The following is a 15,545-nucleotide window of genomic DNA, read 5'->3' on the forward strand; positions in this document are numbered from 1 at the left end:
TCTAATACTTATGAGGAAAAGCAAGAGGTGAAAATAGCTTTCCATGTTGTTCCTTTGATTATTCATAAGCATGTCATTCTTAAATTTTTGTTGTGTTTGATCTTCAAATCACTTTAATGACAAGAAAATATTAACAGTTAAAGAGCACTCTGATGTTCTCAGAACACTGGTATTTAAGAAAGGAAAGGTTAGGGAAGGGTTGATCTCAACCATCCGACTGTCTCAGTCCAGTTCCTGCCTTCCTCGAGATCTGAATTGTAAATTCCTGGTAGGCAAGAACAGTTTCTCCCTGATTTCATGTGAGTAGGACCTAGTGAAATATCCCATAAAGAGGAGCACTGGACAAATGCTTGGGGGATAATAATGAAGAAAATGATATGCAACGTGCAAAACTAATGTGCAAAACTAAAACACAAATCCTTCAACCAAGGGACTCACTCCAGGAAAAACCCCAAATGCTTACATAACAGGCGTAATGCACATATTGTTGATTTCTGTTTGTGTGTGTTTTGGCTTTGGCAAGATTACACTTCAAGGAAGGCTCCTGCACCCTGGGAGGTTCACTCCCGCTGAAGGTGTGGTCCTGTTCCCTCTAGCATCCAGGCCTGAGCTCCGTGGTTTCTCTGAAGAAGGCCTCTACCTTGAGATTTGCAATCTGCTTTTTCCTCCAGTCCTTTCTCAGATGTTCATTCCATGTTATCCTCCCTTGTCCTTCAGTATTAACTTTAATCTCCCTTCCACACTGTGCAGTACTTTGGGCTCCTTGCTCTGTATACAAAATACAAGTCTAGAGTAAGCACAGTTTTATATTCATGCTACAACACTCTTCATGTTCTTCTGTTGCTCTCCTTCCTCAGCCTCCCTCTACTTTATTGTTACTTTCACTTTATTCTTTTTTTAAAAAAATTTTATGAGCGTTGATTCACAATGCTCATGGGCACCCAGGGTACATCTGCCTTTCTGAATCACTCTCCAGATATCATGTCAAACTGTTTAAAGTTGTTTAAATTTCCTCAAATGTGTTTTAGAAACACACAGAGGAAAAAAAAAAAAAAGAATAAGTCCTTTAAGAATTAAATGCCAATCTCTGGTACAGGTAAAGTTACAAAACGGTGGTACTGAATAAAAATGCTTGTTTAAAAAAAATTCTCCATCTGTAAAACTCTCAGCATTCTTAGTTGTAAACAAAAGAGTATGAGACCATTCAGTCGGAAAAGGATTCTATTAAACGTTATTAAGTAGTTCCCAGTAACTCTGAGAAGATCAAAGGAATAGGCTTAGAGCCCAACTGGGTGGAAGTTAACATCCAAACTACAGTGTGGGATGTTCCAGAGAAGATATCATAGCCACCAACTCTAATTCTACCACCGATGGGAGGCCAGAACTTCACCGCCGCCGCCTCCACCACTGCCTTTGCTAGGACATGACCTTGCTGGTGCTGCTTTCCCGCTTTCTTTACAAAAGATTGTGAAGAAATTACAGGATTGTAAAGGATTGGCAGAACCTGGGACGCACGCCTGGGCCTTTGCTGCAAAGAAATCTGGCAAAGGGTTTTTTAGCTCCTTCCTAGGGGAGGTGCAACACAAACTATAGGGGCTCTTACACACATTTGGAGCAACAGAGCAAGACCATTCCACGGGGGTAAACAATCCATCAGCTCCCAGAAGGAGAGGAGCGCTGTGGAGGGCCAATCACCTTCTGGTTAGATGCAGGCAATTGCAGCTGATGATGCGTGGACTAATTTTATCATCATCCGGGGTAAAGCACATCGTCACACTGTGCTGCATAAGGTGTTCGGACACTTAAGGAAACTACATAGTGTGAAGGAAGTGCTTGCCGTGCTGGGAGGCAGGGCAACATGGTGGATAAGGGGGATGACTCTCTCTGCCTCTCCATAGTGTGTACTTGCGAACGCCTGCTTTGTGGTCAAAAAAGTCCATTCAATTCAAAAGAGATATGGCTTTGGTCTGTGTACCTCTGTGAGAGCTTATTAGGGTTTAATTAAAAGCAACTCCAATGACTTGGCTGACTGCCGTGGTAAGAAATGTAATATTACTTCTGATACTTTCATCTTCAAATTGACCCCAGCATGTGACATGGTCTTTAAAAGCCTTTCCTATTTCTCAATATTTTTTTCCAATTCACGAGAGTAAAGAGCTATAAAGCAATAATAGCAATCGAACATAGGAAAGGACGTGGCTTTTTTTCTCAGGTATAATAAAATCCTGATACCTAAATTCGCATAACCATCCATCAGATCTCTCCCTCCTTCCCCTTTTCCCATACTCTAAAAATTACATCAAATAAAAAACCCACCCAGCTTTTATTAGACAAAGATGACAGCAGTTTTAATAAATATTTTAGGGGCCACTAAGCTCCTAGTTTCATGGATAAAGAAAACTCGGGAACATTAGAACTATTTCAGTTAAACATCCCTTCCCAGTTTTGTATACTAAGACAATAAAAAAAAAAAAATGTACACAAGTCCCAGTAAAGAAAATAATGTCTTTGCTTTGCATTTGACATGAATATCATTCTGTACATTACTTGAGCCTTTTTACAATTCTCTTGATGTACCTTTATTTCAAAACGTCCATTTTAGAAACAAAGTTTCAAGGGAATGAACACAATTGCATAAATTTTAGAGGGCAGGTTTCTGTGTCTTTGTGCATTTTATACAATCCTGCATATAGCAGGGCCTCAGTATGTATCAGCTGATAAGAATAATCATGTGTGATTCTCTATCCCAAAAATAAGGGTACAAAGAGGAGAAGGTCTGTTCTATGATCCCACACATTCAGATGTAACTCTTACCCAGAATACAACTTGAGGTGGGCTGAGGGCAGTGTTTTATCTCCTTCTTTCTGACATGAATATCTCCTGAGCCAAACCAGGTTCCTTGCTGGAATAAAGATGACAAATCTAACCTTTGAGGAATTATTAGAAAATGATATTGAAATATTATCAGAATAATAATTATTAAAATATTTAGAATAATTAGAAAAATATTAGAAAATAAAATGCTATTTAAAAATAGTAGCAAATATGTATTTTAGTTATTTGTTTCTGGTAATAAAAACAATAAAAAACACTTGGTTAGTAATAGAAAACAATGGAAACCAACATTCCATTCTTTACTGTACCTCACTTTCAGAACTTTGGAAATGATTTAATACATTCATACTAAGGCCTCTAAATTTGAATAGATGCACAAGATCATGGTAGAATATTATAAAAGAATATTACAGTAGAGTTTTATAAAATCTACATGTACTTATCTTAGTATTCTGAAGTGATCTTGAAATATTCTTATTTATATTTCAAACTATGATTAGATTTGCTTTACAATACTAATTTCACATTTCAACTTCTAGTCACACTCATATTATGAGGCGAATCATCTCCCAATTTATTCTGTTCCATATTTAATTTTATAGTAATGAAAAAATAGAACGTTCAGTACTTGTAATATTCTCCTTCAGCTCTTAGGAAGTTCCTAGTCTGTGTCTATATTCTAATGAGCCCTTACAAGTGTATCTTCGCCAACATTGATTTCTCTTCACTCCAAGCTGCTGCTGCATAGAAATGAGAATTTAATCCATCATGATAGTTGGAACAAATACACCTGACTTGGTTCTGGGCTGGCTTCCGGTGTGTAGGTGGGATTGGGCAGGAGGCAGTTAGGTTGGAGTTGTCCTGGCGGTAGACTGCCCAAGTGTTGCAAGGAGCTCAGGTTGATGGAGGTGGGGGGAGGATCTGATGAAGGATCTCCCGTAGGGAGATCAAAGACCTGAAACAGGGCTGCCCTTGGAACAGGGCATAATCCCCCCCTCCAACCAAGACTGCGCCTGAGTTATTTCTGGTCATGCAATTGAAGTAGCTTAGGAAGGAGACATTTTGAGGGCTCTCCTTGGTAGATTTTCTCTTGCCATAGCCAGTTTCCCATCTGCACCAGCACCCCTGGTGTTAATCCAGACATAATGCCTGGCTCATGGTAGATTTATCAAATAGATAAATGCAAACAAGAGGAAAAATCAAATACACTGTAATGCTACTTCTGTGTGGAACAAACTTTAAACATACCTAAGAGAAATGTTCTCTCTAAAATAAAGATATGACCATTAAATAGTCCCTATAAATATTTCTCTAGTCAAATAAAGGATACAGCAAAAATAATTACTGAATAATTCAAATGCTCATCAACATTAATCCCATTTCAAGGAAAAATATTTCATTGTTGTTGTTTACCATAAGTTTCCAAAATGGCCATAAACCTTGATGAAAATTTTTAGACTGGTTGGTGAGAATTTAACCCAGATGAGTGACCATAATAATTGTAGCCAGTCACATTGGTCTATACTTTACATGCATTATAGTCCTTAATACCCACAAAAACCCTAAGTAAGTAGGCACTACAGGTGAAGAAACTGAGTCAGAGAGGTTAAATAGCTTGTCTAAGGTTATGTGTCTAGTCAGCAGCAGAAACAAAATTGAAACCTACTATATTTAACATATGAGTGAAGGATTGCAGTTCTGGTTATATTCTAAAGCTAATTTTATATAAAAATTCCTTCATTTTTTTCTAATTAATTATCTAATTACTATAGAGATAAGGTACTATCTGTATAGTACCTTAACATGTATTATTATGTTAATGTATTATCACCATCCACTATGAGATTTGTAGGGCGGATGGTGGAATCTTCTCTTTATGGACAAGGCAAATAGCAGCTTAGAAGTTTTGACTTGCCAGAGTCACAAAGCTGGTATGGACCCAGCATCCAGTAATCTTTCCATTACGCACACTACTTCCTTAAAGCATATCTCAAAATTAACAGACAGTAAGTATTACAGAAACATATTTGAATTGCCTAAAATACAAAGCAAAAAAAAAAACATTGTGGATGTTCAACAAAATGATAATCGTGGAGAACTAGAGATAGAAACCTTTTTTTCATATTGTGAAAGACCAATCTATTAAAAAATTATTTCCTGCAAAATGATTCTGGATAATGAAAACGTCCCCTTGGGTTTTTGACTAGATAAGCTCAGATAAGAAGAGGTCAACCATCACATACCAATCTTTAACTTTCTCCCAGTCCATAACCAAGGGCTGAATTATCATACGTGACCTCTGAACTGAAGAATCAAAATACCTGCTATTTTGATCTGATGGCTGGTATGGTCCAGACTAAAACTATATTTTTTGCATTTCAATTCAAGAGACTAGCATTGTGTCACAGAGTTTGTGTCAATCAGTGGGTTTTGTTGAGCAATGTGACATATACTCATGACCTTAACTGTTGAGCGAAAAAGACACATGACACCTGAAACAAAGAAAGTTCAGCTGTCTTGAGGCATGGATTCTTGTTAGAGATTTTAGAAATCCACACAATAATTACCTGAAATTGTTGAGTGTTCCTTTCTTTTTTTGGCCCATATTGAAAAATTAGGAATTGAGATATCTTGTACAGCCTTCAGTCTAAGCCAGCCTTTTAAGTCAGTGGAGTGTGATATGGAATATATGGAAAGTACAGACTCCTGAAATATCTCCCTCGTTGGTTAGTAACAATATCTGAAATTCCACTGAAATTTTTTATTTTTCTGGGACTAATATTTAAAATTAGTATAACATTAAACCTATGATTATAATAGTTTGGTATAGTGTTAATATATACTAATATATAATTATTAAATTATAGACTATATATATGAGTATATAATAGTATAGCACTATATTATGTATAATATATAACTTATAATAATATAAACCCTCCAAGAGAGGTAAATAAGCATTATTACGCTGGCCAGAATTTATTTCTTATAGTTTATCTTAAAGTAACAGCTATTTTAGAATCAGACGCTGTTGGAAGAAAGATTTCAAAGGGGAGAAATTGTAGGGTTTGAGTTTTAATGAGGACCTCTCCTAGTAAGGAGCCCAACCTTGGTTGGGTCCCTACTTAGAGTCCAAGAAGTCAGCAGCATAGTATGCCGAGCACAGACAACATGTGACCTGACGAGTGCTGTCAGATGGGTTCCTGAGGATGAAACATAATAGACACGCATTGTTCCTAATGCCAGGTCCCAAGTCCCTCATAGCCACGGAACTGGGGCTTCAGAATCTTAGGAGGTCTTGATGACACACAGAGCCCATGAGACCATAGAAGTCAGCCTGGAACCTTCTGTAAGGGAGTCATCAACCTTTTATAAGTTTTAATACTGCAGTGCTTTCTTCATCTACTTTGCAGTGATAGCCTGCGCTCGATGAGGGCAGTTCACGTAACAAATGAGAAAGGAGTTGAATCTTACTTACGCCCACAATCCCTGAACATGAATATGCTTAAAGCTTTCTCAAGCATAGTGATCTCAAAAATCAAAAGGTATTTAATCAGCAATATAACTAAAGTTGGATTTAATGTTTTAAGAAAATGAATTTTAAAAATTTCTCAGACTTGATTAGAAGAAGATTAAATTTCCAAAGAAATCGAGCACTAAATGTTTGGGGTATCCCTTTAGTTTTTAATAAGACCTCGAATGGCTTTAAGACTTGATCTTGCAGGCCAAAGAGCTATAGCAGGGGAAAGCCTTGGCTAGGAGGACACTGGATTTAGCATCTATACTCCACAAATGGAACAGGTAGCCACAAGTCAGATAAAATAAATTGTTCTATTACTCTGCTAGGAAAAGAAAATGAAAGTTCCCATATTTTATTTTCCTCATTTGTTTATTTTTTCAAGTACCAAAAATTGTTTCCAATGTAATAGATAAATATCCTTATTACAGATTATGTGGCTAAGGCATACAACTATGGATAAATCAAAAGGAGGAAAGCTTTATACATAGCTCTACCACCCAGAAACAACCATTTATGTGCTATTTCAATATATTTCATTTGTCTTTTTGCATGATGCTTAGACTTTTATAGATTTTTTGAACTTTTTTTTAAGATGGTATTTACATAATTGCAATCACACTGTATTTTATGACTAGCTTCCCTCACTTAACATTATCGCAGAACTCTTTTCTCTTATATTGCAAATGACATAAGCGTTATTTTTCACTGCTGTAGTGAATGGAATACATAACTAGTCTTCTAGTTTTCAGTGATTTTAAACGTTTCACTAAGTATCGCTGTGATGGATATCGTTGTTAACTAAGCTTTGTCAGATTTTTAAACACTCAAAATGGACTTTCAGAAGTGGGGTTATTGGAACTAAAGGAATAAACATCTATGTGACACCTATTGCTAACCTAAAACCTAAAGACCAATTTAGTCTCCCATAGATACTTTTACCTCCTTCGTCTTAAATATCTCTGGGTTTTATCATTTAAACATTTGCTACTTTGATAAAGAGAAATGTTATTTTGTTGTTTTTATTGGCATTTATTTATTACTAGTGCAGCTGAACATTTTCTTGGTGTATTAGCTAAGTAATTATAGGGCATTTTGTGAGTTTCTTATTCACATCAAATATTAAAGTCTACATTGTTTCTCAATGATTTGTGAGATTATTTTCATAAGAACATATTATTTTAGTTGCTGCAAATTTCCATTGTTTAATTTATCTTTGTGTTGATTATGCTTTTAATTTTTAAAACTATAAACATTTTAAACCTGCATGCGGAAATATGCACCTATACTTTAATTTGTGATCTGGTTTGCTTATTGTTATTTTTTAACCCAGACGTGTGGCAAGGAAGTTTAGATGCTCTCTTCACTGTGGCTTTCCCTTAGGGAGGCACTTTACCAAAATTTGATGAGCAGGAAGAAAATCACGTTTCTAAACTTAGGATTCATCTGAGGTTTATTACTTGGTATAGTTCTGAATTCTTAGGGATCACTTTATTTTGATGCTTTAATTCCAGTGCATAAACAGTTAAAAAGCCCTCAATGAGAGCAGGGTCTTCTTACAAACAGATTAAAATGCCACAGTTTTAAATGCTCTGGAAGGTTCTGATCAGGAATTGGGGGAGAAATGAGTTTAGAAGCTTTCCTTCCATTTCTATTTTTTGGAATAGTTTGCTAAGAATAGGTGTTAACTCTGCTTTAAATGTCTGGTAGAATTCCCCAGCGAAGCCATCTGGCCCAGGACTCTTATTTGTTGGGAGATTTTTGATAACCAATTCAATTTCTTTGCTGGTTATGGGTCAGTTCAAATTTTCTATTTCTTCCCCTTTGAGTTTTGGTAGTGTATGAGTGCCTAGGAATTTGTCCATTTCTTCCAGATTGTCCAGTTTGTTGGCATATAATTTTTCATAGTATTCTCTAATAATTGTTTGTATTTCTGTGGTATTGGTTGTGATCTCTCCTCTTTCATTCATGATTTTATCTATTTGGGTCCTCTCTCTCTTTCTCTTTGAGAAGTCTGGCTAGGGGTTTATCCATTTTGTTTATTCTTTCAAAAAATAGCTCTTAGATTCACTGATCTGTTCTACTGTTTTGTTTTTGGTTTGTTTGTTTTTTGATTTTGTATCATTCATTTCTGTTCTAATCTTTATTATTGCCCTTCTTCTGCTGGCTTTGGGATTTCTTTGCTGCTGCTTTCCAGCTCTGTTAGGTATAAGGTTAGGTTGTTTATTTGAGACTTTCTCGCCTCTTGAGATAGGCCTGGATTTCAGTGAATTTCAGTGTATATTCCTCTTAAATTTTTTAAAATATTTATTTATTTTTGAGAGAGAGAGACAGAGTGAGAGCCAGGGAGAGGAAGAGAGAGAGGGAGACACAGAACCTGAAGCAGGCTCCAGGCTCTGAGCTGTCAGCACGGAGCCCGACAGGGGGCTCAAACCCACAAACTGTGAGGTCATGACCTGAGCCAAAGTCGGACGCTTAACTGACTGAGCCACCTAGGCGCCCCTCAGTGTATATTGCTCTTAAGACCACCTTTCCTGCCAAACCCAGAAAAGTCCCTACTAAAAAGGAAAGTAGGCATAGAAGGAACATACCTTAACATCATAAAAGCCACAGATGAAAGGCCCATAGTTAATATCATCCTCAATGGGAAAAACTGAAAACTTTCCCCCTGAGATCAGGAACATGACAGGGATGTCCACTCTCACCACAGTTGTTTAACATAGTGTTGGAAGTCCTAGCCTCAGAATCAGACAACAAAATGAAATAAAAGGCATCCAAATTGGCAAAGAAGGAGTCAAACTTTCACTTCTCACAGATGACATGATATTCTGTATGGAAAACCAAAAGACTCCACCAAAAAGCTGCTAGAACTAATACAGGAATTAATCAAAGTTGCAGGATATAAAATCAATGTACAGAAACTGGTCACATTTCTATACAATAACAAGGAAGCAACAGAAAGAGGTATCAGGGAATTGATACCATTTACAACTGCACCCAAAACCATAAAATACCTAGGAATAAACCTAACCAAAGAGGTAAAAGATCTGTACCCTAAAAACTATAGAAAACTCATGAAAGAAATTGAAGAAGACACAAAGAAATGGAAAAACATTCCATGCTCATGGACTGGAAGAACAAATATTGTTAAAATGCCAATAATACCCGAAGCAATCTACACATTCAATGTGATCCCAATCAAAATAGCACCAGCATTCTTCGCAGAGCTAGAAGAGACAATCCTGAAATTTGTATGGAACCAAAAAGATCCCAGATTCCAAAGCTGGAGGCATCACAGTCCTGGACTTTAACCTATATTACAAAGCTATAATCATCAAGACAGTATGGTATTGGCACAAAAACAGACACAGAGATCAATGGAATACAATAGAGAACCCAGAAAGGGACCCACAAATATATGACCAAATCTACAACAAAGTAGGAAGGAGGATCCAGTGGAGAAAAGACAGCCTCTTTAGCAAATGGTGCTGGGAGACCTGGACAGCAACATGCAGAAGAATGAACCTGGACCACTTTCTTACACCAAACACAAATATAAATTCAAAATGGATGGAAGACCTTAACGTGAGACAAGAAATCATCAAAATCCTACTGGGGAGAACAGGCAGCAACCTCTCTGACCTCAGTCGCAGCAACTTCTTACTTGACATGTCTCAGAAGGCAAGGCAAATAAAAGCAAAAATGAACTACTGGGACCTCATCAATATAAAAAGCTTCTGCACAGCAAAGGAAACAGTCAACAAAACTAAAAGGCAACCAATGGAATGGGAGAAGATATTTGCAAAAGATATATCAGATAAAGGGTTAGTATCCAAAATCTACAAAGAATTTACCAAACTCGACACTAAAAAAACCCAGATAATCCAGTGAAGAAATAGGCAGAAGACATGAACAGACACTTTTCCAAAGAAGACATACAAATGCCAAACAGACACATGAAAAGATGCTTATATCACTCATCATCAGGGAAATATATATCAAAATTACAATGAGATACCACCTCACACCAGTCAGAGTGGCTAAAATTAACAACTCAGGAAACAACAGATGCTGGGGAGAATGTGGAGAAAGGGGAACCCTCCTGCATGGTTGGTGGGAATGCAAACTGCTGTAGCCACTATGGAAAACAGTACGGAGGTTCCTCAAAAAATTAAAAATAGATCTACCCTATGACCCAGCAATTGCACTACTAGGCATTTATCCACAGGATACAGGTGTGCTCTTTCAAAGGGGCACAGGCACCCCCATGTTTATAGTAGCACTATCAACAATAGCTAAATTATGGAAGGAACCCATATGTCCATCAACTGATGAATGGATAGAGAAGATGTAGTATATAGATACAATGGACTTGTCATCGATGAAAAAGAATGAAATCTTGCCATTTGCAACAAGGTGGATGGAACTGGAGGTTATTATTGCTAAGTGAAATAAGTCAGAGAAAGACAGATATCATATGATCTCACTCATATGTGGAATTTAAGAAAACAAAACAGATGAACATAGGGGAAGGGAAGGAAAAATAAGATAAAAACAGAGGGGAGACAAACCAAAAGAGACTCTTAAATACAGAGAACAAACCGAGAGTTGATGAAGGTGGGTTAAATGGGTGATGGGCATTAAGGAGGGCACTTTTCGGGATTAGCACTGGGTGTCATATATATGAGATGAATCACTGGGTTCTACACTCCTGAAGCCAAGACTACACTGTATGTTAACTAACTTGAGAATAAAAAAATAAAAGGAATTGGGGGAGAAATGCTGATGTGGAAATCCTTTTTTAGGGGAAAAAAAGAAGAGTATAGAAATGGATAAATTACTAATGAACAAAGAAGTGAAGGCACACAGCCTTATCTATGCCAACTTTAGTCATCACCAGCCCTGAGGGGTGAATTGCATTTTTACTTGGGACTCATCTCTTCCAGTTCTCCAAGGCTCTGACCAAGGAGATCCCGAGGAGTTTTCTGTACACTCTTTCTCCTGCTTGTCAGTGAGGTCTGCCTGCTGGATGTGCGCACTCCTCCCTAACTTCCATCTTCAAAGGTCCCCGTATTTAATCATGGAAGAAAAATCACGTCATTGCCTTGTGTCAAGACCAAATAAATAACACTTATAGCATCTCGTCAATCCTAAACATTTTAATGAATATTAACTGAATAAGTTGGGCTGCATTTAACCAATATCTACAATATGAGTGATGGTTCTTACAAACAAAGCAAATACTAATTGATTGCTTAGTATGTCATGCATTATTTCAAGTGCCTTACATATATTCATCCCTATGATGACTGTGAGGTTGGTACCATTATTGGCCACATTTTGCTGATAAGGAAACGAAAGGTTGGATAAATGGCTCAAAGTTACACAGTTAATAAATGGTGAATGAATGGTGAATGATGAATTAGGCAGGATTCATCATCAGTTATCTGGCTCCTGAATTTCTGCTTTTTATGGTATGATGTCCTGTTTGTCATAAGAACTCTGTTCTGCCTTGAGTAAAAGCAATGATACTACTAAAGCCATGTGACATAACTATTGAGGCCCTTTTACAAAATAAACATGAAAATTAAGCAAAATAAATGTATAATGAAAACTGCTACTTACTGCAACACCAGCTTCCTCTGGTGCTTACAGGGAAGTATTTAGCACAGGAAACAAAAAACAAAAAACCCCAGAAAACAAAAACAAACAAACAAAAAACCCACAAAGTCAATAACCCCAAAACAAAAAATAAAACAAAATCATTTGTTTCCCCCTGTTCTTCCTTTTACCCAGAGTGACATTATTTGTGTAATTACAACAAGTTAAATAGAATCCTAGCCATTTAGGATTAAGGCCATCTAGTCTCACCCGCCTTCTACTCACTGCAGAAATTCTTTTACAATAATAGTCCTGCTAATGATCATTTGGTGGTTAATGGGACACTCACATTAATGTAGCTCACCAATTAGTAAGATGGCCTCTTAGGTGTCAGTCTTCTTCCCTAAAGATAAAATTTTCCTAATTCTAAAGTTCATTTATATGTTCATCAAATGTTTGCTGAACCCCTCTGCTATCTGCTTCCACCACGAAGCAGGCTCTGGGAATCCACCAGGGACTAAGGTATATACCTTATTTTCAAGGAACTTGCTCTCTAGCACAATTTTCTTTTTAACTTAGAATTTTGCTTGTAATTAGGGTATCCATTAACATATAAATATAACAATTTTTTTCTTATGGATCACATGCAAGTTCCATAAATTATTTTTATAGCAATTTTTATAGCTGTGGTCCCCATATTGGGAACAACCTAGATGCCATCAACAACAGAATGGATGGACACAGTGTTGTCTGTTCACTCTATAGACGCACTATGGAGTACTATACCACCCGAGAACACACAAACTCTAACCACCAGCAACCACATAGATGGATCTCACTGAGTAAAAACAGCCCAACAAGGAAAAGTACATACCACATAATTCTATTTATAATTATATTAAGTGCAAATCTGGCAAAGCTATTCACTATTATTAGAAGTCAGATGGTGGTCACCCTTGGGGAGTAGTGATGGGGAGTCTTCTGGGGGTGTTGGGAAGGTTCTCTTTCTTAATCTGGGTACCGGTTACTCGGGTGTGTTTACTTTGTGAGAATTCATCAATCTGAACAATCAAGACTTTTGTACTTCTCTATATGTATATTACACTTCAATCAAAAGTACACAAAGAGAAAACCATTATTGGAAGCATTAGGAAAGAACGCCATCAGATTTAAGAAGAACATGGGTCGGGTAATGGAAAAAACTCAATTCCCATTCTTCAGTGGAATGCATATAAGTACTCTGTTCAATAGATGGAAGAAAGCCAAAGCATTACTGTTAATAAATACGTCCTGGAAAAAAATAGCCCCAATTTCCGTAATGGGAAAATCTACTGGCAGCACTCTGTGACATAAAATGAATGAACAAGGACGGTCATATTCAGACCTTCCCAAGGATCTGAGGACTTAGGCTAGCAAGAGGCCATCAGAGAGAGCACCCCTGGGGGAGGCTTTGGGTTGGGCTGCCTCCTCTTTGGGAAAGGTCTTTCTGGCTCAGAACCAGAAAAGGTTTGGGTTTTATTTATTTATTTTGTTTGTTTGTTTTGTTTTGTTTTGTTTTGTTTTGTTTTAAAACACTGACCTGGAAGCTCCTTTTCCTATTACGAGAGCATTGCTTTACATTCTTTTCATTTTATTTGAATGCTACAGGGCTGTGGAGTGCAAGTTGGCTTTTAGAAAATAAGTTCTCATGCAGTAGGAAAACCTTTTGAGTTTTACGTTTGAGATAGCAAAACCTTTATACAATTACATGGATTTAAGTTGAATAGATGTATACTGGAATAGATATATACTCATGTATTCAGAGTTCCCTCGTTGATCATGCTCTCCCCTCCTCTTTCTGCTTATTTGTTAATGGCCCTCTCAAAGGCCACCTCTTCCATGAAGACTTCCACAAAGCCCCTTGAGAATTCACTGCTCTCTCATTTTCTTCCATTGAACTTTGTGTGTGTGTGTGTGTGTGTGTGTGTGTGTGTGTGTGTGTTTTAGCATTTCTAAAGGGAGATAACATGGTACAGTGGCATGGTGGCCTTTGTATTATAAAGATCAAAGTTTCCTAATTTCTCTGAGTTCAAATATTCTTGTTTTTCCAGGATTGGGTTATTTTGATGATCAAGAGCATCTGTAACACATCTGGCATGTAGAAGAAATCGAAAAGAAGATGCTCACTTTCACCTCACCCTGCCCTATTTGTCTCAGATAACATGTATCACTGTCTGATATGCAATAGTATAAGCTCTACACACTTGATGTCTGGATTCTGTGATGAATTCCAGATGCCTAAAGCAATGCCTATAATATTGTAGAATGCTCTAAAAATACATGGAGAATGAATGAATTCCTTTTTACTACTCCTGCTGTGCCACCCAGAAACCCGGGTAGACTTCTTAACCGTCACTAGCTTTAAACTTTTTGAGGGAAGGAACCCTCCTTAATGCAGCTTCGTTCAGCCTCCACAGAGCATGACACAGTGCTTTGCAAACAGAAGAAGGATACTGAGAAGTCAACAGCAAGCCACCATGTAATTAACACTCACATGGAAAAGCAACATAAAATAAATTTAAACAATAAAGTTAAGAGTAACAAAACCTTGGCATTAGCAGCACAAAAGAGCATCAACACCTTCGCCCCCAGCAGCATCCTGGGTCACCACAGATTAATGTGTTGTTTGGTTTAAGATTGCAGCCAACCCACTCAGTACATATCAGTATAGAAAAGGAAGAGGAGAGGAAATAAATCAAATCCATAAGAGGGAACTGCCTTGGTATTAAATGAACCTTTCTTTCTTTTTGTATTCGTTTGCTTATTTTATACTACCGAAGAAGGAATGACCTGCAGATAGATAGAAAGATATAAAGAAATGAATATATATATTCATTATTCATTATATATATAAAATAAATAAATATTTATATATATAAAGAAATCAAACAAAATACTTGGACAAAGTACTGGAAACTATACAAATAAATAATTAAAGTGATTATACACTGTGGTATTTGGCTTACACTAAGTGAAGTTCTACAGTATAATAAATCTAATGCTGTTTCACTTAGAAAATGAAAAATGCATTGACTTATGTGTGGAAGTGGGGTGGGGTTTCAAGACTGTTACTAAGCAATCAGAACTATATTTTGGGCTCTCCTGAATTATAGAAAAAGTAGAAGGGAGAGTGGTTAATTGCCTGGGCTTCAAAATCCTGCAGCCTGAACTTGAATCTGGGTTCCTTCATTTACTAGCTCTGAATCATTTTTTTCCAATTTACCTGAGCTCCATGAGAGCTGGTTTTCTCCAGAGCAAGTCATGAGAGACATTGGGGGATGGAAGCTGCAATTTTTTACATCGTAATCTCCAAAGTGATGTACCAACAAGTACATCTGCCATATTGTTGTTGGTCACACAGACCAATCTTAGCACAGTACATACAGGAAGACTACACAAGAGTATGAGCACTAGCAGGTAGCAGTCATCTTGGAGGCTGGCTACTATCAATGGCTAAAACATCTGGGGGCTGGTGGGTATCTCTCTCTCTCTCTCTCATCAAATGGGCTTTCCATGTAACTAGCTAGCTTGGGCTTCCTTATTGCATGGAAGT

The 15,545-nt window shown here is 37.2% G+C and overlaps 2 long non-coding RNA genes across 3 annotated transcripts in view; one reads left to right on the forward strand and one right to left on the reverse strand.

The window, feature by feature from the left end:
• Positions 1 to 295: 295 nt before the first annotated feature.
• Positions 296 to 15,545, reverse strand: part of LOC147584329 (uncharacterized) — a 251,125-nt gene continuing 235,875 nt past the window's right edge. For both annotated transcript variants that reach the window (XR_015248477.1, XR_015248471.1), the window contains exon 6: positions 296 to 768. This is a non-coding gene — a long non-coding RNA (uncharacterized LOC147584329). The remainder of the gene's footprint in view (positions 769 to 15,545) is intronic.
• On the forward strand, positions 6,162 to 14,288 carry LOC147584330 (uncharacterized). Its single transcript, XR_015255356.1, has 2 exons — positions 6,162 to 6,380; positions 14,044 to 14,288. It is a non-coding gene; the product is annotated as an uncharacterized LOC147584330 (long non-coding RNA).

The sequence above is a fragment of the Puma concolor genome, chromosome A1 (genome assembly GCF_028749965.1).
Source record: "Puma concolor isolate L17-30 chromosome A1, mPumCon1.1.hap2, whole genome shotgun sequence".
Taxonomy (NCBI): Eukaryota; Metazoa; Chordata; class Mammalia; order Carnivora; family Felidae; genus Puma; species Puma concolor.